Below are 22,693 nucleotides of genomic sequence, written 5' to 3'. Positions count from 1 at the left end.
CAGTCGTTAGGTACCTTTCGTTGCACAAGTAATCTACGATAGATTACTGCTAGAATGGGAGCAAGTACTGTCACATAATCGTTATAGAATCTTATAGGTTTCTCATCTGGTCATGAGTCCTTTCCACAACTAAGCGATTGTAGCTGCTGTTTAGTTCCGCGATCGGTTGTGTCAATACCTGTCATTTCGACATTCGTACGACGATTGAAAGGAAAGATAGTGTTACGATGTTCCGCGGTGGAACAATTTCAGAAGACCGAATTCTGTATTTCGGCATTCTCTCTCTTATCTTCCGTTTCCGTGCCGGTGTGGTCGCTGAGAGAATGAATAGATGGTTTTGCCACCCTTACTGATTTTACGTACGACCAAAATCTCTTATGGTTTTTATTCACGTCGGCTGACAACGTCTTACTTTGAAAATCATTGAATCATTGAACACCTCTCTCGTTGCCCTCCTTATACTTATTTCCGCTTCGTTCAGCTTCTGTTTGTGAGCAAGGTTTTTTACTTCTCTTGAATCTGAGATGAAGTGCTCTTTGTTTACGTAGCGCTTTCCTAACATGGCTATTAAACCATGGTGGATCTTCCCATCCTTTAAAATCTTACTTGGAAAATACTTGTGTATGGCATATTGAATGATGCCTTTGAATTTTTTCCATTTTTTCTCCACATCTTCGACCTCATCATCGAATATTTTATGCTGACTGCTGAGGTATTCTTAAATTTGTATCCTGTCTCCCTTGCCTAGCAAATATATCTTCCTACCTCTCCTAACATTCCTTGTAAGACCCGTTGTCATAGGTGGTGTCACAGCCCGATGACCACTGATACCTTCGTCGAAGTTAACTGATTCGATAAGTTCAGGTCTGTTTGTTGCAGGGAGGTCTGAGGCGTTACCCTCACGAGCTGGTTCTCCAACTGTCTGCTCAAGGTAATTTTCGGACAAGACACCCAGAACAATGCCACACGAATCCCTGCTTCTGGCGCCAGTTTTGATGGCATAACACTCCCAATATACACCTAGCAGGATGACGTTGCCCCCAATTACAACGGCTTAGTGAGGAAAATTACTAAAGATATTCTGCCCGTTCTGCCTTAAGTGCTGTACAGCATTACCACCGTCTGATGGAAGACGCAGGTTACTCCAGGATTCACAAAAAGGCCTTTGTCTGGATACAGATTACTGTAGGACTACATGACTGATGTTAAGTCTGTTGCAGATCTGTGGAACACTTGCGAGACAATGGAAGTCTTCTTTGTATGACTCAGCATAGGTGTAAGAAGGCTGTTTAGGTTTCTTTATTGGTAACGCCACATAGCCCTCTGTATGAATAAATCACTGGCTGTGGTATGTGCAGTCAGTGGCTGGTTGGCATTGTTCTAATACTCGCCATTGTAGTGTTGGGCAGTTAGTTGTTAATAGCGCGTAGCGTTGCGCAGTTGGAGGTGAGCCACCAGCAGTGGTGGATGTGGGAAGAGAGATGGCGGAGTTTTGAAATCTGTAAGACTGGATATACATTATGACTTTTGATCACTATTGAGGTAAATACATTGTTTGTTCTCTATCAAAATCTTTCATTTGCTAATTATGCCTATCAGTAGTTAGTGCCTTCCGTAGTTTGAATCTTTTAGTTAGCTGGCAATAGTTGCGCTCGCTGTATTGCAGTAGTTCGAGTAAGAAAGGTTTTTGTGAGGTAAGTGATTTGCGAAACGTATAGGTTAATGTTAGTCAGGGCCATTCTCTTGTAGGGATTTTTGAAAGTCATATTGGGTTGCACAAAAAAAAATATTGTGTCAGTTTAAGCACAGTCATGTACAATTTTTCTAAGGGGGCGTTTCATAGGTTACCTAAAAAGCGATCTTATGCAACCCAGATCGCTCCGTTCGACCATAGGACAGGTGAGGTCGTTTATAATTGCATTCTGGTTGATACTCTTTTCACTGAATTTCAAAAGGCACTCATTACAGTTCCACACTATCGCGTATAGAAAGAAATATGAACTCACGGTAAATGTGGCACAAATTTGTGAATGGATGCAGCCGTATAGGGTTCAATACGTTCTGGAAGTAAAATGAAGGCATGTAATTGGTCCGGTACTGCCCACATGCACATGGTCTGCATTGTAACATATGACACTGTTTGAGGCTCTTTGCGAATGACGCTATTTCTTGTAGAAAACTCACAAAGACAGAATGCTAAAGCTAAATCGTGGAATATAATTGCGTAGGCTTCCGCAGCCAGAGTCAGTCGACATAAAAGATTTCTGTGCTTGGTACCACGTCATAATGTAAAAACTACTGCTGCTATAGAAAAACCAACGATTCGGCCACGAATCTTCTGGGTCTAATGGTGCGTTCTAGCTATAGAGTGTCCTTTTTATTTTGTTGTTAGTGTTCACTGCGCATGCCATTACGTCATAATTTTAAAAGAGTAGTTAGTTTCACTGGTCGCTTAAGGAAGAAGGAGGGGGAACTTTATTTTGATAGGTTATTGCGGTGGAGGGAGGACGTGACCTCTGATGTCTATTGGCTCCTCTGTTATGTGCCATGATTGGTGGCCATCGTCGAAGGGGAAGTCTGCTGCTGTTTACCAACTGCCGGACGTCGGCCGCGCGGCGTCGGTTACTCGCCCGTGGTGCTCGTGCCTCGTGTTGAGAGTGCGGGCTGTTGGTCTCTGATTGCTGGCAGCCAAGATGGGGCAAGCCTGAGTCCATCCTCCCTGTTCATGATGTTAGGGTGTTTAAGTATTTCGATGGCCTCTCTGATTTTGGGCTTCGTCATAATTGGCTGCTCGGCCAACGCACAGGCTTCGCTGAATTTTATTTCTTTTCCGCAGTCGTGGTGATGTTCTGCCACTGCGGATTTGTTGTGTTGCCCTAGACGAATATAACGCTCGTGCTCCCCAATGCGCGTTGCTATTGGCCTACCAGTCTCGCCGATGTATGCCACTCCGCATTCGCATTCCACCTTGTAAACGCCTGCAGTATGTAATGCATCCACCTTGTCCTTAGTGGAGCCTAGCACGTCCTGGATCCCACGACCACTGCACCCTAACGCGGCGAAGGTGTTTGCCTATTCGGTCAGTAATATTTTTGACATAAGTTAACCGTACTGTTGGCTGCAGTTTGTCTATTTCCAGTTTATCTTTCTTGCTTGTGTTAGTGGACAAGGCTGTGTTTATCGACTTATGCTGTAGCCATTGGCTAGAAACGTTGTGCGTAAGCTTTTAAGCTAAGGTGAGACGCGGTACCAAACCCAGAAAACTTTTATGTCGACTAAATCGTGGAAGATCTGCCGAGGATAAACACTTAGTGCAAGGATTGACGGCTGACTCTCTCAAAAATTAATCAGTCCTACAGCGTATACATGGGTAGAAGGAAGTGTGCAGCACTAAACCATCGACCGCACACCGAGCACTGCAGCGCCACAAAACGGCTTGAAGAAGGCGCTGAGCCGCACTCCAGTGGAAAGAGCGAGCAGCGCCACACCTGCTGGAACAGAGCTCAGCGCCTTCTGTCAACGATCACTTAATCAGCTGCCCATCGTTGGTCGCCCAGTTGCAATCGCAGTCTTTGAGAGCATCAGTACTGAGTGGAAGGAAGACGTTACTTAGCCAGCATTCTGCGAGTAGTAATAGAGACCAAAGTGCAGGATGTATCAGAAAGAGTCATAGATTTAAAAAAAAATAGAACTATTACTTGTTTTGTAAATTAAACGCAAACAAACTTGTTAGAACTATTACGTTCTTTGAGGAATGTGTGTGAACGACGTCACCGGAGCTAATAATATGTGATTATTTTGTGTGAGGTTTATAAAAGACTGTGTTTATGTACTTCTGTTTGCAGCAACAACGAATGAACTGAGCTATCGCATAACAGCAGCTGTGGAAGCTGTAATTGTCTAGATATTATGCTCACTGCAGTGTGGCACCAATTTGAATACCGCATTGACATATGCCATGCATCTCAAAGCGGGGCCTATTTGAACACCTATGAAAAGATATGAAGGAGAACTTTTTGAGAATCATATTTTCAATCTGCAGTGGAGTGTGTGCTGATATGAAACATCCTGACAGATTGAAACTGTGTGCTGGACGGAGACTCGAACGAGGGACCTTAGCCTTTCAAGGGCAAGTGCTCTACCAACTGAGCTGTAGTTGGTACTGGCAGATCTAAAGCTGTGAGGATGGAGCGTGAGTCGTGCTTGGGGAGCTCAGTTGGTACGCTGTCACGGTAGCTCAGCGTGTTCGGTCAGAGGGTTTAACCACCCTCTTAATAAAATAGCTGAGTGAACGGATCGACAAAGAACCTGAACGAGTATTATCGGACGTCCGCCACGAACAAAGTCAACGAACAATATAGAACAAAATGGGATTTAAAAAAAAAAAAGTTGGTAGAACACTTGCCCACGAAAGGTAAAGTTCTCGAGTTCGAGTCTCATTCGGGCACACAATTTTAATCTGCCAGGAAGTTTCGGAAACTTTTCGAGTTTCCCATTCATCAAAAAACAAAATTCATCCTATATGTTTATTAGTTTCAGAAATACAGACGTACCGTTTTTGATACAGCCTGCACTTGCTAGTAGGAGGCACAGATAGGCACTTCATAAAGAGAAGTTACGTATATTTACTATCTGAAAACCTACTTTCCATCTAATTACGAAGTGTTTTGTGCAGATGGTTTTGGATTCCTGCCACAGGCCTTTGCAACTTCTCTCCTTCTTTGTTTGTGTCGGTGCTAACTCTCAGAATAGCCGACACAACATCTGGCGATGAGGATTCCAGAAACATCGCTGTCTTCACTTTATGCCGCTCCGTCACAGCGCATCACCAATATTTCTCTCTTTTCTTCCAGGGGGACATTGCTAATATTAGTGTGACTTTTAATTCGTTGCTGCGCTCCTCTCACTAAAATGGCCTCTGGCTGCTGCTGTATTTGAGCTAATGCAGTTTATTCAGTTTCAGAACCAACAAAGGTCGCAGTTAACGAGGGCATCCAGTAGCTCATTAAGGCACAAGCTGCTGCTATGTCAACTGTGCCAGAATAGCCTGCCACATCCATGGAACCGCTTTCGTGCATTCCACCATTCCGAATCTTTAATGAACAACAAGAGGAACGAAACAAGTGGTACACTTAGTTCAACACTCATTGTGCTACACTTCAAGTGCAAGGTACTGTGAACCTTCCTTATTTCCTCACGACGGCTGGCACAAGAGGCTACTGCCTCGCTCAGAAGTTATTCCCGTTAGGCCGTAGTTGCTACTTTTTCAAGATTTAGTTTCTTCTCTCACTAAGTGTTACGAGGATCAGCTCGTTACAAGTTGCGAAAAAAGCCAAAACAGACATTTTGTCAGTGGGTCTCTGAACTTCAGGGTTTGACAAAACAGTGTCGTTTTCATTGTAACTGTGGACCGTACCACAGTGACACAATAATTCTAGATACAACTACGTAAAACACGTCAAACTGTAGGATTCGTGAACATATTCAAATGGTTCAAATGGCTCTGAGCACTATGGGACATAACATCTGAGGTCATCAGTCCTGTAGACTTAGAACTACTTAAACCTAACTAACCTAAGGACATCACACACATCCATGCGCGAGGCAGGATTCGAACTTGCGACGGTAGCAGTCGCGCGGTTCCGGACTGAAGCGCCTAGAGCCGCTCGGCCACCGCGGCTGGCCGTGAACATATTCTGACACATTCTGATCGGGTTACAAATCATTGAACATCAGGTTTCGTGTGACAGTGCCATGGAACACTTTTATGCAGAGACTGCACAGGATATGGTGGTCGATGCACGGTTACCAGTTTTCGTCCAAAGCGCTGGCCCGGTATTATCGTTCGCTCAGGTGGGGATGCCGACAAGTTCTTTCCAACTTTGGGCCGGCAAATGATGACAGAATACAGGTTGCCTCACTTGTAGCTTTTTACAGTGTGTCGTATGCGCCTCTACGGGCCACAGCATTGTGCGTGGACTTTATCTCCCGTCTATAGAGTAACGCAGAGCGACAAACAGGTGTGGCCTTGCGACCGATCACCATGGGCAAACAGGCCGCCGCGTCGTGGGCAGTGTAAACAAGTGTCACCGCACGTGCCTTCTGTGAAATCAGGTCCTCGCTGCTTTTGCACGCGTAAGAGACAACATTACACTTCTCGGAACGCCACTTGCTTTGTTTATGCAAAGCCAGGTCAGGTACAATCTGTGTGCTTGCAACAGCAAAAGAACCCTACCCGAGTTTGCTCTCGTAAGAGTGGAGCACCTTCTCGTCAGTGAATGTAGTTTTCTCCAAACTGCCTACTGTTACTAGTAGTGATCAAATTCTATACGCGCCTTCACCCTGCCCAAGTAATGTGTAATGGCAGTGAGAAACACTGTATGTGAATTAGTCAAATGTTCAAATGTGTGTGAATTCCTAAGGGACATAACTGCTGAGGTCATCGGTCTCTATACTTACACACTACTTGAACGAATGTATGCTAAGAACAACACACACACCCATGCCCGAGGGAGGACTCGAACCTCCGACTGGAGGGACCGCGCAATCCGTGGCATGGCGCCTCAAACCTCGCGGCCACTCCGCGCGGCGTGAATTAGTCATTGCCGCAGTGTGCGATTTCTGTCAGACATGGGTGCTTCCGTTACGTTGCTTAATTGTGCCATTTATGAACGGTTGGGCTATCCGCGGTTGACAAGGTCAGGACATCCCAGTGCTTGGTACACGTAGTGTAATGCAATAAAATAATTTTTTTATTTGTTTTGTGACTATTAGTGTAATGTAATAAAATAAAATATGAGCTATGACTTATACATAAAAGAAACACAAATTAATACAATGGCTCAGCATAAAAGAGAAATAACTAATGTAGGAATATTATTAGCAGTGTAATATGTTATTTAATTTAGCCCGACGTATATAAGCACTCAGTAAACTATCTCAGTTCTCAGGGTAGTTACGTAATCTTCTATAATTAATTGTCCTTTTCTTATTAATCGAATACTAGGCTCGTGAGAAGTCGTGTGCTTATTGCACCCGAGAATATTTGCCAATTCTGTTCAGTGTGCACTGCTGCAATACATAACTTAACATCGTGGTTTCGTCTCTATTCCCCAATATAAGATAACAAGAGTAGCATCTACAAATGAAATCCTATAATTCAACTAGAATCCTGTGACCAGACCTTTTCTGCCTGGGATGTTATCTAGTTATATCAAGAAAACCTGTAAATAAAATTGTTAAATTATTAATAGCTGATTCCGGTCTCGTGGGATCTGAAATAAAGTTAATTGCCCTAACAGACGGCACGTCTCGTAGATGAGCTAAAAGAAAAATGTTAAAGATTTTTCTAAGATGGCGCCTAACAATGAAAATTCTTTGTTAAGGCCCAGATCTACTTAAGACAGTCGAGGTATCAGACGATCAGTTAATTGACCACACACACAAAATTCTTTTGACAAAATAACCATTATATTTTTCGGGTTTTAAGTACAAGTTACATTATCAGCTGGGAACAAGGTGAGCTTTACTCAACAACGTCCTCTTAGGTCCGAATCCAAGCAGATAAGCGAATGACAAAGGATAGGTAGCTCATGCATAGAAGCGCAAGAGTCCATTGAAAAAACTGTCCATTGTAGTTCTATCTCTTCTTCTTTGGCGTACTTGTCGATTATTTATAAAATGTATATTATTTTTAGTTTACATTTTTTTAAAAACCCAAGTCCATCCAGAAGAAACAGTACAGTAGTTTGCATGCCACATTCCAGGCTTCCAGTCTCACACCAAAACACTGACATTTACAATTTTGCGTTTGCAAGATTGTGAAAATACTTTTGGGCCACTATAATTTGATTTGTTTGGTCTTCTTATTCAGGGAATTTTACTTTCTGTTTCTGCTTTCTCCAATTACTCAATCGATTGTGGAATTTCCTGATAAATTATTTCAAGCACTTGGCAGAGCAAATAATTTTCTGTCGCACGTTACAGTGAAGTACAATGCGTAATCTAAGTTTTGTTCTGGCGTGTCCCGTCCCTCAGGATCTTAGAAACAAAGTTGAAAGTGAACTAAAACAATGACAAGACAACGGTGCTATTGCTCCTACCCAGGTTAGTCAATGGACTTCTCCATTAGTCATTTTGCCAAAGCTTTCTGGAACACTTCGCCATTGTGTTGATTTTAAATCCACTGTGAATCCAAAATCAATAACTGATACTTATCCGTTGCCTCGTCCAGAGGAATTAATGGATAGGCTTGGTGCAGGCCGCTATTTTTCAAAAATTGCGCAATGCGTATTTGCAAATTCCGCTGGATGGGGAGTCTCAGAACGTTATGATGGTCAACAACCGTTGAGGCTTGTTCAAGTTTTAGAGCTTGCCCTTTGGCCGTTCATACACGCCTGCCACATTCCAAGGCTGTTAAGAATAGCTTACTGAAAAACTTGCATTGTACTCAAACTCCTTAGTTACTTCGACGATACTGTGGTTTCAGGACGTACATCGGAGGAATATATCAGTATCCTCCACACGCTTTTTCCAGTAATTTCAGCTGCAGGTTTGAAGTATCGCTTGGACAAATGTGCCTTCTTTCAGACTGAAATCCACTACTCAGGCCATGTTCTTAGTAGCCAAGATGTTCATCCACTTCACTCACATTTGCTGGCTGTCCGGGAGGTCCCTGTCCTGCGGAACGTGAAGGAATTACGTCAGTTCTCGCATAGTTGATGTACCCAGATCGTGGTTCTGTTGCATAGTTTTCTCCGGAAGAATGTGCTTTTGTTTGGAGGAAACAGTGCCAGAATGCATCCCAGAAACTTAAAAATGCCTTGTTGAGTAACAGATGCCTTGTTCAGTTTGATTCCGCAAAGCCTGTTGTTTTGGTATTGGACGCTTCTGCGAACGGAGTAGAAGCTGTGCTGTCCCACGAATTTGGTTCGCGGATAGTCTGACTACTTTCGCTTCCAAGTTATTGACTAAGACTCAATGCAATTTTCTATGGCGTGATAAAGTTTCACTATTATCTCTTTGGTCGGAGGTTTTACTTGGTGACGGATCATAACCCGCTTCAGTATTTACTTCATCTGTACAGACCTGTTCCGCCGCTCACTGTTGGGAAGCTGCTACGTTGGACTTTGTTGATGTCACAGTATCTGTACGAAATACTTAAGCAGCCCTCGAAGAAGCATGCAAATGCTGCACTCTTTCTCGCCTTTCTGTTAGTACCGATTCTGAATCCGATGATAGTGCCACTTCCTGTTGTCAGATCGATGAGCCGGTCGCTGAAATTTTACAGACTTTTCCACTGGACTGTAGGAAAATTTCATAGGCTACAGGAGCAGACCCTAACCTGAACTTCTGTTGCACTGCATCTGTACTGCTCGGCCTTGTTCAGCGAAATACACTCAGGATTCTTCTGTGCGCCGATATTTTGCTCGTCGGCATAGCCTCTCCGTCCAGTATGGTGTGATTTTATTGCAAAATGACTCTCGACTATCGCCTGGGCTTATTCCTAAGGTGTTGCAAAAAGAAGTGTTGTGATTGTCCCACCAAGGCCAACGCAAAATTGTACGCATGGAACAGTTAGCGCGTCGGCACTGTACTGGGCCACGCACAGATGCCCACGTAGAAAAGATGACGTCACAGTGCTGAACTTGTGCAGAGAATGTATCGGCCCTGCGGCAAATGTCTTCAGTTTGGCCAAAGTCTCAATCGCCGTGGCAACGAGTGTATATTGACTTTGCTGGTCCCGTTTGGAACGATCTTTTTTGTTTTTTCGGAGGGTTGCCCGAAGTGTTGGTTACTGACAACGGACCACAGATTACGCCTCAGGACTTCGAACAGCTTTGTGCAACCAGTGATATCACTCACCTTGTAAAAGCACTGCTAATTATTCATATAATTTTTTTCGTGATTTTCTTTAGATTTCTATTCTTTTTTTGTTGTTCATATGGGCATTTCTAATTGTGATTATGTAACATTCTACTGTGGTTTTTAACTCTAAAGATGTAATTGTCATTACTTCGTTTGCCTATGGATAAATATGTTTCTTGCTTTGTACCTGTGGTGAAGTTTGTAAAGTTCTCTTTTGGAATATTATTAATTGTGAAAAATGCAGTCAGTAACATTTATGAAGATTTATGTAATTTACGATAACGATATAACATAGTGGGGGCAGCGATAGTGATATCGATAGTCGAAAGGTTGTGTAGTAGAGGGGATGGTGGATGGTGTGTCTGTGAAGCGTGCGCGGATAAATAGTACTGTGTTTTATGAAAAGCATACGTACTTGTATGGACAGTGATACCGAACTATCAGATTGTTAATGCTCTTTACCACTGCTGTATGTAATGACATCGCCAGCGAACTTTAAGAGCAAATAAACCGGACTGTGATAGTGCCGCTAACATTACTTTGTTGTGGCCGACACGAACAGTGCTTTTATGCGAATGAACTTTGCTGGTATTGGTTCTGGGTGGTGGAACGGTTGTCTATCACATTCTATCAAGCCCAGAAAGTCAAGACTTTAATTAACTGTGCAATTTAAATGACTTTCACTGACGATGTTGAAGTTTGAAATGCGAGAACAGAGTGGACATTGTTTACGGTGTACTTCTCACACAAGAACAATTCTATGAACTATGTATTTGTGGCTACGACTATATGAATGTGACGAACTGTGTAATTATGGACGATAGCTTCACGGGCAGTGCATAGAGTGTAAAAGTGAGCGATGTCTACGTAATGTACTTTGAAAGAGAGGACATGTCAACAACGTTCGTATACTGGCGTCTTGTGGTTTGTTAATCACCACGGGGTTAGTGATACAGCTGTGCCGCAGAAGATTCACCAGCGGAACTGCCTGTGTCCTGCTCTCATCATCGTAACCCGCCGACATCGTGCTGCCTAACGCAACGCTTCGTATGCAACAAAAACGTTAGAGATTTCGCCGAATGCTATCCTCTGACCTAGAAACTTTCTTTCTCTATTAAAAGTATAAGAATTACGGACTCTATTCAAATAAATTCTTTGTTTAGTTTATGTTTGCTTTCTGCTAACGAAAATAAAATTACAATTAGTGAATTAAAAGTTGCCTGGTAGTCATTGTTGAAACACCAGTAAATATAAACTTCTTCCTCACAATGGAACAAATTCTACTTGCATCTCAAAATTATTGTAGTTACTTTATGTAGTTTTATGAATTGTTATGAGACTAGATATATGACAATGACTAATAAGAGTATTTTGTCTCGAAATACGGCGTCGCGCGAAAATTACGGCGACCGCCATAATTACTTGCGTTCTGACCAATAACGTAAAAGCTGCTATTCCCGTGTTGTTGCATTTCTTGACGTGAACGTGAATTATAAATGTCAGCTGTCAAATCACGTAGGGACTGTTCACCCAGTAATAAAATTTTTGATTAAGAGACACTTGTTATACTCAAAAGTGGGTAGATGTAAATTATTAACAGTATCGCGTGTGATTCACGAAATTTTGTTACTTTTTCTAATTCCTTTCAGATACTCTCGTGGATTTCTTTGAAGTTTCAGAGAATATGAACACAATTTTGTCGGTTCAGGTTAATTTCATAGGACTCTCCCGTGAATATTAGAGTTTTCACTTCATAAACTAAGTGGGATCGTGACCAATTGAGAAGTATAACAAAGAGTGGTATTTGGGAGGCAAAATGATCTTGGTCGAAGTAGAGAGGATATAAAATGTAGACTGGCCATGGCAAGGAAAGCATCTCTGAAGAAGAGAAATTTGTTAACATCGAATATAGGTTTAAGTGTCAGGAAGTGGTTTCTGAAAGTATTTGTATGGAGTGTAGCCATGCATGGAAGTGAAACATGGACGATAAATAGTTTGGACAAGAAGAGAATAGAAGTTTTGGAAATGTGGTGCTACAGAAGAATGCTGAAGATTAGATGGGTAGAGCACATAACTAATGAGGAGGTATTGAATAGAATTGGGGAGAAGAGGAGTTTGTGGCCCAACTTGACAAGAAGAAGGGACCGGTTGGTAGGACATGTTCTGAGGCATCAAGGGATCACAAATTTAGCATTGGAGGGCAGCGTGGAGGGTAAAAATCGTAGAGGGAGACCAAGAGATGAATACACTAAGCAGATTCAAAAGGATGTAGGTTGCGGTAAGTACGGGGAGATGAAGGAGCTTGCACAGGATAGAGTAGCATGCAGAGCTGCATCAAACCAGTCTGAGGACTGAAGACAACAAGAACAACAACAACAAAGAGTATGGTTTTCCCACCAGAATTTTGAGACAACAACAAAAACAACAAAGAGTGTGGTTTTCCAACCAGAATTATGGATGACTTCACAGTTGAGATTTTGATAATTGTTTTTCCTGTGTGTTGAGTTCATCACAACCTTACCAGTGATCCAATTCATCCTCAGTCAACCGGAGAAGCTGAACAATTTCTGCGTACTTTCAAGTAACAGATGAGAAAACTACTCGCCTCCCACACACGGGAGCGGGCGCTGCTGATCTTCCTCGCAATGTACTGCTCCCAGCGCCGCAACGGCCTGTCGCCGGCGGAGCTTCTACAGTCTACATGGTCGACGCAACCGCACGCAGCTCCAGTTGCTGCACCTACGGCAGCTCACGGCGCCTCCCCGTTCCGCAAGCACCGCTTTGCACCTAGTGATTCGATTCTTTTCAGTGTTTTTGGTCCCAACAGGCACTGGGAGAGGGGGAAGATCCTTCGAAATCTGGGCGCTTGTACGTACTTAATTCGTGGTCCAGTTGGGCGTCTGGGCCACCATCAGAAAGATTCGTACTGGTCGATCGCGAGATTTGTCCGCAGTTTTCTGTCCGCAAATTCGCATCCTAGCGCGATCTTGGGGCTGTCGCGGCCGCCACAGGGTGTCTCTTAGACACTGCCTGTGGAACCAATGGAGCTGGACCTTCACCGCCTTCCCCGCCGCCTCAGCTCAGTTTCCAGACTCTTGTCCCGGCACCCGCCAATGCCAACGACACCCTCTCCATTTTTCGGTGGACGGGCTCAGGAAGAGGCTGGCCACCTTTCCGGGTGTTTTCGGACCGACGTTGCTTTCGGAGCGCACGACGGATGCCGGGGCGCGGCCAGGTGCTCTGTGTCTGTCCCAGTTGTGGCTCCCGGCTCCTAGCGCAACCCGGCTCCTTGTCCTCCTCACCCCCGCCCCCTCCACTGTTGTTGGAAGATGGCTCCCTACACGGTGCGGCATTTTGGGGATCTGAGGTGGGATTGTACAGTCCTAAAGCATTGGTTGCACACTGACCAGTGCAGCGCCCCGAGACGGCAACATGAAGGCTCTCAACTGGGTGGCAATGGGAAAAGAGGGCAGCTCCACACCTCCAGGAAGATACACTCCTGGAAATTGAAATAAGAACACCGTGAATTCATTGTCCCAGGAAGGGGAAACTTTATTGACACATTCCTGGGGTCAGATACATCACATGATCACACTGACAGAACCACAGGCACATAGACACAGGCAACAGAGCATGCACAATGTCGGCACTAGTAAAGTGTATATCCACCTTTCGCAGCAATGCAGGCTGCTATTCTCCCATGGAGACGATCGTAGAGATGCTGGATGTAGTCCTGTGGAACGGCTTGCCATGCCATTTCCACCTGGCGCCTCAGTTGGACCAGCGTTCGTGCTGGACGTGCAGACCGCGTGAGACGACGCTTCATCCAGTCCCAAACATGCTCAATGGGGGACAGATCCGGAGATCTTGCTGGCCAGGGTAGTTGACTTACACCTTCTAGAGCACGTTGGGTGGCACGGGATACATGCGGACGTGCATTGTCCTGTTGGAACAGCAAGTTCCCTTGCCGGTCTAGGAATGGTAGAACGATGGGTTCGATGACGGTTTGGATGTACCGTGCACTATTCAGTGTCCCCTCGACGATCACCAGAGGTGTAGGGCCAGTGTAGGAGATCTCTCCCCACACCATGATGTCGGGTGTTGGCCCTGTGTGCCTCGGTCGTATGCAGTCCTGATTGTGGCGCTCACCTGGACGGCGCCAAACACGCATACGACCATCATTGGCACCAAGGCAGAAGCGACTCTCATCGCTGAAGACGACACGTCTCCATTCGTCCCTCCATTCACGCCTGTCGCGACACCACTGGAGGCGGGCTGCACGATGTTGGGGCGTCAGCGGAAGACGGCCTAACGGTGTGCGGGACCGTAGCCCAGCTTCATGGAGACGGTTGCGAATGGTCCTCGCCGATACCCCAGGAGCAACAGTGTCCCTAATTTGCTGGGAAGTGGCGGTGCGGTCCCCTACGGCACTGCATAGGATCCTACGGTCTTGGCGTGCATCCGTGCGTCGCTGCGGTCCGGTCCCAGGTCGACGCGTACGTGCACCTTCCGCCGACCACTGGCGACAACATCGATGTACTGTGGAGACCTCACGCCCCACGTGTTGAGCAATTCGGCGGTACGTCCACCCGGCCTCCCGCATGTCCACTATACGCCCTCGCTCAAAGTCCGTCAACTGCACATACGGTTCACGTCCACGCTGTCGCGGCATGCTACCAGTGTTAAAGACTGCGATGGAGCTCCGTATGCCACGGCAAACTGGCTGACACTGACGGCGGCGGTGCACAAATGCTGCGCAGCTAGCGCCATTCGATGGCCAACACCGCGGTTCCTGGTGTATCCGCTGTGCCGTGCGTGTGATCATTGCTTGTACAGCCCTCTCGCAGTGTCCGGAGCAAGTATGGTGGGTCTGACACACCGGTGTCAATGTTTTCTTTTTTGCATTTCCAGGAGTGTATACCCCGCGCCGACGCCTGTTTCGTCGGTGCTACTGCGATACGGACATAGCTGTGTTCAATGTAAAAGTTCCCGAAGTAATAGAAGGGTGGGGGTATGTCTTGCGTCGTCAGTGGGGGCATAAGGGAGGTCGGAGCAGTTGAGAATTCATACCACATAAATTAATGGCTCTGAGCACTATGGGACTCAACGGCTGTGGTCATCAGTTCCATAGAACTTAGTACTACTTAAACCTAACTAACCTAAGGACATCACACACATCCATGCCCGAGGCAGGATTCGAACCTGCGACCGCAGCAGTCGCGCGATTCCGGACTGAGCGCCTAGAACCGCTATACCACCGCTGCCGGCAGGAAGATAGAGCTCAACACTTCATGTCAACTCTGATTAAATCGTCCACCCATCGCTGGTCGGCCAATTTCAATCGCAGTCCTCAAGACCATCAATACTGCGTGATAGGAACACGTTCCTTAGCTGGCGTTCTGCGAACATCAATGGAGACTAAAGTACTTCCAAGCAGGACGCTCAGATAATATGTTTAATCCATTAAATTCGGGCATGCAGCGGCGCAAATAAAATTTCCTGCACTGATATTTCGTCCGCTTATCGTCCGGCCATCATCAGAGTCAGTCACAAGACTGACGACAAGATGCCTAGCGAGGCCTTACATCATGCACCGCGGCGGTATTGCGCGTTCGGGTCATAGATGCTGGTCGGCGGCAGAGAAATACGCTCACACATGCGCCACCTGTGGCGAAGGAGTACAGACTTGCGATTCGCTTATCGATGCATGATCGGCGGCGGTGAGATGGAGATATAGATTTCTGTGCGTTGGTTTCCGATATACAGCATCTCCTAACATTTTTAAATCGAATGGATATTCTCCGCAACAAATTCGTAGAGCATTCGATGCAAAACCTAAAAAGCAGGTATGTGATGGGGAAGAAGGTAGTAAGTTCTTGAGATGAAGTGCGTTTTTGCCTTATGTGGATGCCCTTTCTTCGAAGATAGGCCGTATTCTTGAGAAACACTGTGTTTAGACTGCAGCTTTACTCGGCTCTGTGAAGGACGATTTACAGCTTCGTAAAGCGGGTGTGTAGCAGAGTCCTTGCGGAAATTGTGAGCAGTCATACATAGGTCAAACAACACGCACCGTTCACGAGAGGTGTGTGGAGCATCGAAGATACACACGCTTATTACGTCAGCTGAGGCCGAACATCGTGTTGATACAGGACACTCCATGAATTACAGTAATATGAAGATTTTAACATCCACCTCTTCTTTTTGGGAATCTCTGTTCAACGAAGCTATAAGCGCATATCTCTGCCGCCGAGCAGCATCTGTCACCCGCTTGCGCAGTACCGCTGCTGTAGAGCATATAAGGCCGCTCTTGGCATCTTGTCGTCAGTCTTGTGACTCACTCTGAGGATGGCTGGACGATGTGCGGCCGAAATGTCAGTGGAGGAAATTTTATTTGCACGGCTGCAGGCCCGAAATTGAATGAATTATACATTACGCCGCTAGAAGTTGAAAATGCACAGATAATATGTTTAATTTGTTTTTAGAAATAATGTGTCCTTATAGTTGGAAATTTGTAGATCTGTGGTAAGGTCTTAAGGAACCAAACTGCGGAGGTCATCGGCCCCTAAGCATACACGCTACTTAAACTGAGTTAAGCTAAGGACGACACACACACTCATGCCCAAGGGAGGACTCGAATCTCCGACGGGGGGAAGCCGCGCAAACCGTGAAAGGCGACTCAGGCTGCACAGCTACCCGGCGCGGCTCCCGTCTAATTAGAGTTTGTTTCGTACAAATGATTTTGGAATTCTGCCACCGGCTTTCGCAACATCTCTCCTTCCTTGTTTGGGTCGGTGCTGACTCCCAAAGTAGACAACACAGAACAGTAATGGTTTCATTATACTATTGATTGTTAATCACTGGAATGTGTATGAGTGTCCAATCAGAGACACTAGCTAAGTTACGTGTAAAGAAAATACCTCACTAAATTAATTGGAGAAAACCCAACACCATGTAATTTATTGACAAGAGAAATGTTTGCTGAATAATTGTTGGTGTTGTGGTCTTTAGTCCAGAAAAGGGTTTGATGCAGCTCTCTATGCTACTCTATACTGTGCAAGCTTCTTCATCTGAAACCTACCTCATTCTGAATCTGCCTAGTGTATTCATCTCTTGGTTTCCCTCTACGAGCCGAGAAGTTCTAGGCGTCACAGCCTGGAACCACGCGACCGCTACGGTCGCAGCTCCGAGTCCTGCCTCTGGCATGGATGTGTGTGATGTCCTTAGGTAAGTTGCGTTTAAGTAGTTCTAAGTTCTACGGGACTCATGACCTCAGAAGTTAATTCCCTTAGTGCTCAGAGCCATTTCAACCATTTTCCCTCTACGAATTTTACCTTCCACGCCTTGATGCCTCAGAACGTGGTCTATCAACCGATCCCTTCTTCTAGTCAATTTGCGCCACAAATTCCTCTTCTCCTCAATTCTTCTCAGAACGCCGCGCGGGATTAGCAGTCATGGACTATGCGGCTGATCCCGGAGGAGGTTCGAGTCTTCCCTCGGGCATGGGTGTGTGTGTTTGTCCCTAGGATAATTTAGGTTAAGTAGTGTGTAAGATTAGGAACTGATGACCTTTGCAGTTAAGTTGCATAAGATTTCACACACATTTGAACATTTGAATTATTCAAAACCTCCTCATTAGTTACGTGATCTACCCATCTAATATTCAGCATTGTTATGTAGCACCACATTTCTAAAGCTTCTATTCTACATCTACATCCATACTCCGCAAGCCACCTGACGGTGTGTGGCGGAGGGTACCTTGAGTACCTCTATCGGTTCTCCTTTCTATTCCAATCTCGTATTGTTCGTGGAAAGAAGGATTGTCGATATGCCAATTTGTGGGCTCTAATCTCTCTGATTTTATCCTCATGGTCTCTTCGCGAGATATAGTAGAAGAGAGCAATATCCTGCATGACTCCTCGGTTAAGGTATGTTCTCGAAACTTCAACAAAAGCCCGTATCGAGTTACTGAGCGTCTCTCCTGCAGAGTCTTCTACTGGGGTTTATCTATCATCTCCGTAAAGCTTTCGCGATTACTAAATGATCCTGTTGCGAAGCGCACTCCTCTCCGTTGGATCTTCTCTATCTCTTCTATCAACCCTATCTGATACGGATCCCACACTGCTGAGCAGTATTCAAGCAGTGGGTGAACAAGTGCACTGTAACCTACTTCCTTTGCTTTCGGATTCCATTTCCTTAGGATTCTTCCAATGAATCTAAGTCTGGCATCTGCATTACCAACGATCAACTTTATATGATCATTCCATTTTAAATCACTCCTAATGCGTACTCCCAGATAATTTATGGAATTAAGTGCTTCCAGTTGCTGACCTGCTATTTTGTAGCTAAATGATAAGGGATCTTTATTTCTATGTATTCGCCGCACACTACACTTGTCTACATAGAGATTCAATTGCCATTCCCTGCACCATGCGTCAATTCGCTGCAGATCCTCCTCCATTTCAGTACAATTATCCATTGTTACAACCTCTCGATATACCACTTCATCATCCGCAAAAAGCCTCAGTGAGCTTTCGATGTCATCCACAAAGTCATTTATGTATATTGTGAATAGCAAAGTTCCCATGACACTCCACTGCGGCACACCTGAAATCACTCTTACTTCGGAAGAGTTCTCTCTATTGAGAATGACATGCTGCGTTCTGTTATCTAGGAACTCTTCAATCCAATCACACAATTGGTCTGATAGTCCATATGCTCTTACTTTGTTCATTAACGACTGTGGGGAACTGTATCGAACGCCTTGTGGAAGTCAAGAAACACGGCATCTACCTGTGAACCCGTGTCTATGGCCCTCTGAGTCTCGTGGACGAATAGCGCGAGCTGGGTTTCACACGATCGTCTTTTTCGAAACCCATGCTGATTCCTACAGAGTAGATTTCTGGTCTCGAGAAAAGTCATTATACTCGAACATAATACATGTTCCAAAATTCTACAACTGATCGACATTAGAGATATAGGTCTATAGTTCTGCACATCTGTTCGACGTCCCTTCTTGAAAACTGGGGTGACCTGTACCCTTTTCCAATCCTTTGGAACGCTACGCTGTTCTAGAGACCTACGGTACACGACTGCAAGAAGGGGGCAGATTCCTTCGCGTACCCTGTGTAAAATCGAACTGGTATCCCATCAGGTCCAGCGGCCTTTCCTCTTTTGACCGATTTTAAATATTTCTCTATCCCTCTGTCGTCTATTTCGATATCTACCATTTTGTCATCTATGCGACATTCTAGAGAAGGAACTACAGTGCAGTCTTCCTCTGTGAAACATCTTTGGAAGGAGACATTAAGTATTTCAGCCTTTAGTCTGTCATCTTCCGTTTCAATACCATTTTGGTCACAGAGTGTCTGGACATTCTCTTTTCATCCACCTACCGCTTTGACATAAGACCAAAATTTCTTAGGATTTTCTGCCAAATCAGTTCATAGAACTTTACTTTCAAATTTATTGAACGCCTCTCGCGTAGCCCTCCTCACACTACATTTCGCTTCGCGTAATTTTTGTTTGTCTGCAAGGCTTTGGCTATGTTTATGTTTGCTGTGAAGTTCCCTTTGCTTCCGCAGCAGTTTTCTAACTCGGTTGTTGTACCACGGTGGCTCTTTTCCATCTCTTACGACCTTGCTTGGCACATACTCATCTAACGTATATTGTACGACGGTTTTGAACTTTGTCCACTGATCCTCAACACTATCTGCACTTGAGACAAAACTTTTGTGTTGACCCATCAGGTACTTTGTAATCTGCTTTTTGTCACTTTTGCTAAACAGAAAAATCTTCCTACCTTTTTTAATATTTCTATTTACGGCTGAAATCATCGATGCCGTAACCGCTTTATGATCGCTGATTCCCTGTTCTGCATTAACTGTTTCAAATAGTTCGGGTCTGTTTTTCACCAGAAGGTCTAATGTGTTATCGCCACGAGTCGGTTCTCTGTTTAACTGCTCAAGATAGTTTTCAGATAAAGCACTTAAAAAAATTTCACTGGATTCTTTGTCTATGCCACCCGTTATGAACGTTTGAGTCTCCCAGTCGATATCCGGCAAATTAAAATCTCCACCCAGAACTACAACATGGTGGGGAAATCTACTGGAAATATTTTCCAAATTATCCTTCAGGTGCTCAGCCACAACAGCTGCTGGGCCAGAGGGCCTATAAAGATATCCAATTACCATGTCTGAGCCTCCTTTAACCGTGACCTTCACCCAAATTATTTCACATTTCGGATCTCCGTCAATTTCCTTCGATACTATTGCACTTCTTGTGGCTATAAACACGCGTCCCCGTTCACTGTCCGGCCTGTCTCTGCGTTATACATTCCAATCTGAGTTTAGGATTTCATTACTGTTTACTTCTGGTTTTAGACAACTTTCTGTCCCTAGTACTATATGGGCATTGTGACCATTTATTAATGAGAGCAGTTCTGGGACCTTTCTATAGACGCTCCAGCAGTTTACTATTAGCAGATTAATATTGTTATTCCCTGTCGCATTTTGCCTACTCCTACCTTGCCGCGTCTCAGGAGGCGTCTTGTCGGGCCTAGAGAGGGAATTCTCTAACCTAAAAAACCCGCATGTGCACTCCACACGTACTCCGCTACCCTTGTAGGCGCTTCCTGCGTATAGTACACGCCTGACCTATTTAGGGGGACCCTACATTTCTCCACCCGATAGCGGAGATCGAGAAATTTGCACCCCAGATTTCCGCAGAATCGTCTGAGCCTCTGGTTAAAGCCTCCCACTCTGCTCCAAACCAGAGGACCGCGATCGGTCTCTTCTTCTCTAAACTGTTATCGACCATGTTTCACTTTACTCCACACAAATACTTCCAGAAAAGACTTCCTGACACTTATACTCGATGTTAAAAAATTTCTCTTCCTTAGAAACACATTCCTTACCATTTCCAGTCTACAGTCTATTTCGACTATCATCAGTTATTTGGCTCCCCAAATAGCAAAACACCCAAAATAGCAAGTGTCTCATTTCCTTATCTAATTCCCTCAGCATCACCTGATTTTATTCGACTACATTCCATTATCCTCGTTTTACCTTCCTTGATGATCATTTCATATTTTTCCTTTCAAGACACCGCCTATTCCGTTCAACTGCTCTTCCTAGTCCTTTGCTGTCTCTGACAGAATTACAATTTCATCGGTAAATTTCAAAGTTCTTATTTCTTATCCGTGAATTTAATTCCTATTCCAAAAATTTCTTTTTGTTTGCTTTACTGCTTGCTGAAATACAGATTGAATAACATCAGGGATATACTACAACCCTGTCTCAATCCCTTCTCAACCACTCCATCCCTTTCATGACCCTCGACTCTAGTAACTGCCATCTGGTTTCTATACAAATTGTAAATAGCCTTTCGCACCCTTTATTTTACCCCTGCCACCATCAAATTTTGAATGAAAGTATTCCAGTCAATATTGCCAAAAGCTTTCTCTAAATCTACAAATGCTAGAAACGTAGGTTTCCCTTTCCTTAATGTATGTTGTAAGATAAGTCTTAGGGTCAGCATTGCCTCGCGTGTTCCAACATTTCGACGGGACCCTAACTGATCTTCCCCGAAGTCGGCTTCTACCAGTTTTCCCATTCGTCTGTAACGAATTCGTGTTAGTATTTTGCAGCCGTGACTTATGAAACTGATAGTTCGGTAATTTTCACACCTCTTTTCTTATTAAACAGATAGTTTCATTAAACTGATAGTTCTGTAATTTTCACACCTGCTTTCTTTGGGATTGGAATTATTACATTCTTCTTGACGTTTGAACGTATTTCACCTGTCTCACACACATTGCTCACCAAATGGTGGAGTTTTGTCATGGCTGGCTCTCCCAAGGCTATCAGTATTTCTAATGGAATGTTGTCCTCTCCCGGGGGCTTGTTTCGACTTAGGTCTTTCAGTGCTTCGTCAAATTCTTCACGCAGTATCATATCTCCCATTTTATCTTCATCTACGTCCTCTTCAATTTCGCTCTTCAATATTGCCCTCAAGTACATTGCCATTGTGTAGACCCTCTATATACTCATTCAACCTTCCTGCTTTCTCTTCTTTTCGTAGAACTGGTTTTCCATCTGAGCTCTTGATGTTCATACAGTTGGTTCTCTTTTCTCCAAACGTCTCTTTAATTTTCCTGAAGGCAGTAACTATCTTACATCTTGTGATATATATCTCTACGTCCTTGCGTTTGTCCCGTAGCCATCTCTGCTTAGCCATTTTGCGCTCCCTGTTGATCTCATTTTTGAGGCGTTTGTATTCCTTCTCGCCTACTTCATTTACTGCATTTTTGCATTTTCTCTTATCATCAATTAGATTCAATATCTCTTCTGTTACCCAAGTATTTCTGCTAGCCCTCGTCTTTTTACCTGCTTGAGCCTCTGCTGACTTCACTATTCTATCTCTCAAAGCTATCCATTCTTCGTCTACTGTATTTCTTTTTACTGTTCTTGTCAATCGTTCTATAAAGGTTTCTCTCAAACTCTCTACAACCTCTGGTTCTTTCAGTTTATCCAGGTCTCATGTCCTTAAATTACTACCTTTCTGCGGTTTCTTCAGTTTTAAACTGAGTTCATAACAAATAAATTGTGGCCATGGGAATGTCTTACAATTTAAAAACTGATTCCTAAATCTCTGTCTTACTATTATGTAATCTATTTGAAACATTCCAGTGTCTCCAGGCCTCGTCCATGTATATATCCTTCTTACATGATTTTTAAACCAAGTGTTAGCTATGATTAGGTTATGCTCTGCGCATAATTCTACCAGGTCGCTTCTTCTTTTATTTCTTAGCCCCAGTCCATATTAACCT

Source organism: Schistocerca gregaria, chromosome 8, assembly GCF_023897955.1.
Source record: "Schistocerca gregaria isolate iqSchGreg1 chromosome 8, iqSchGreg1.2, whole genome shotgun sequence".
Lineage (NCBI taxonomy): Eukaryota > Metazoa > Arthropoda > Insecta > Orthoptera > Acrididae > Schistocerca > Schistocerca gregaria.
Note: the sequence above shows the minus strand (reverse complement) of the source record.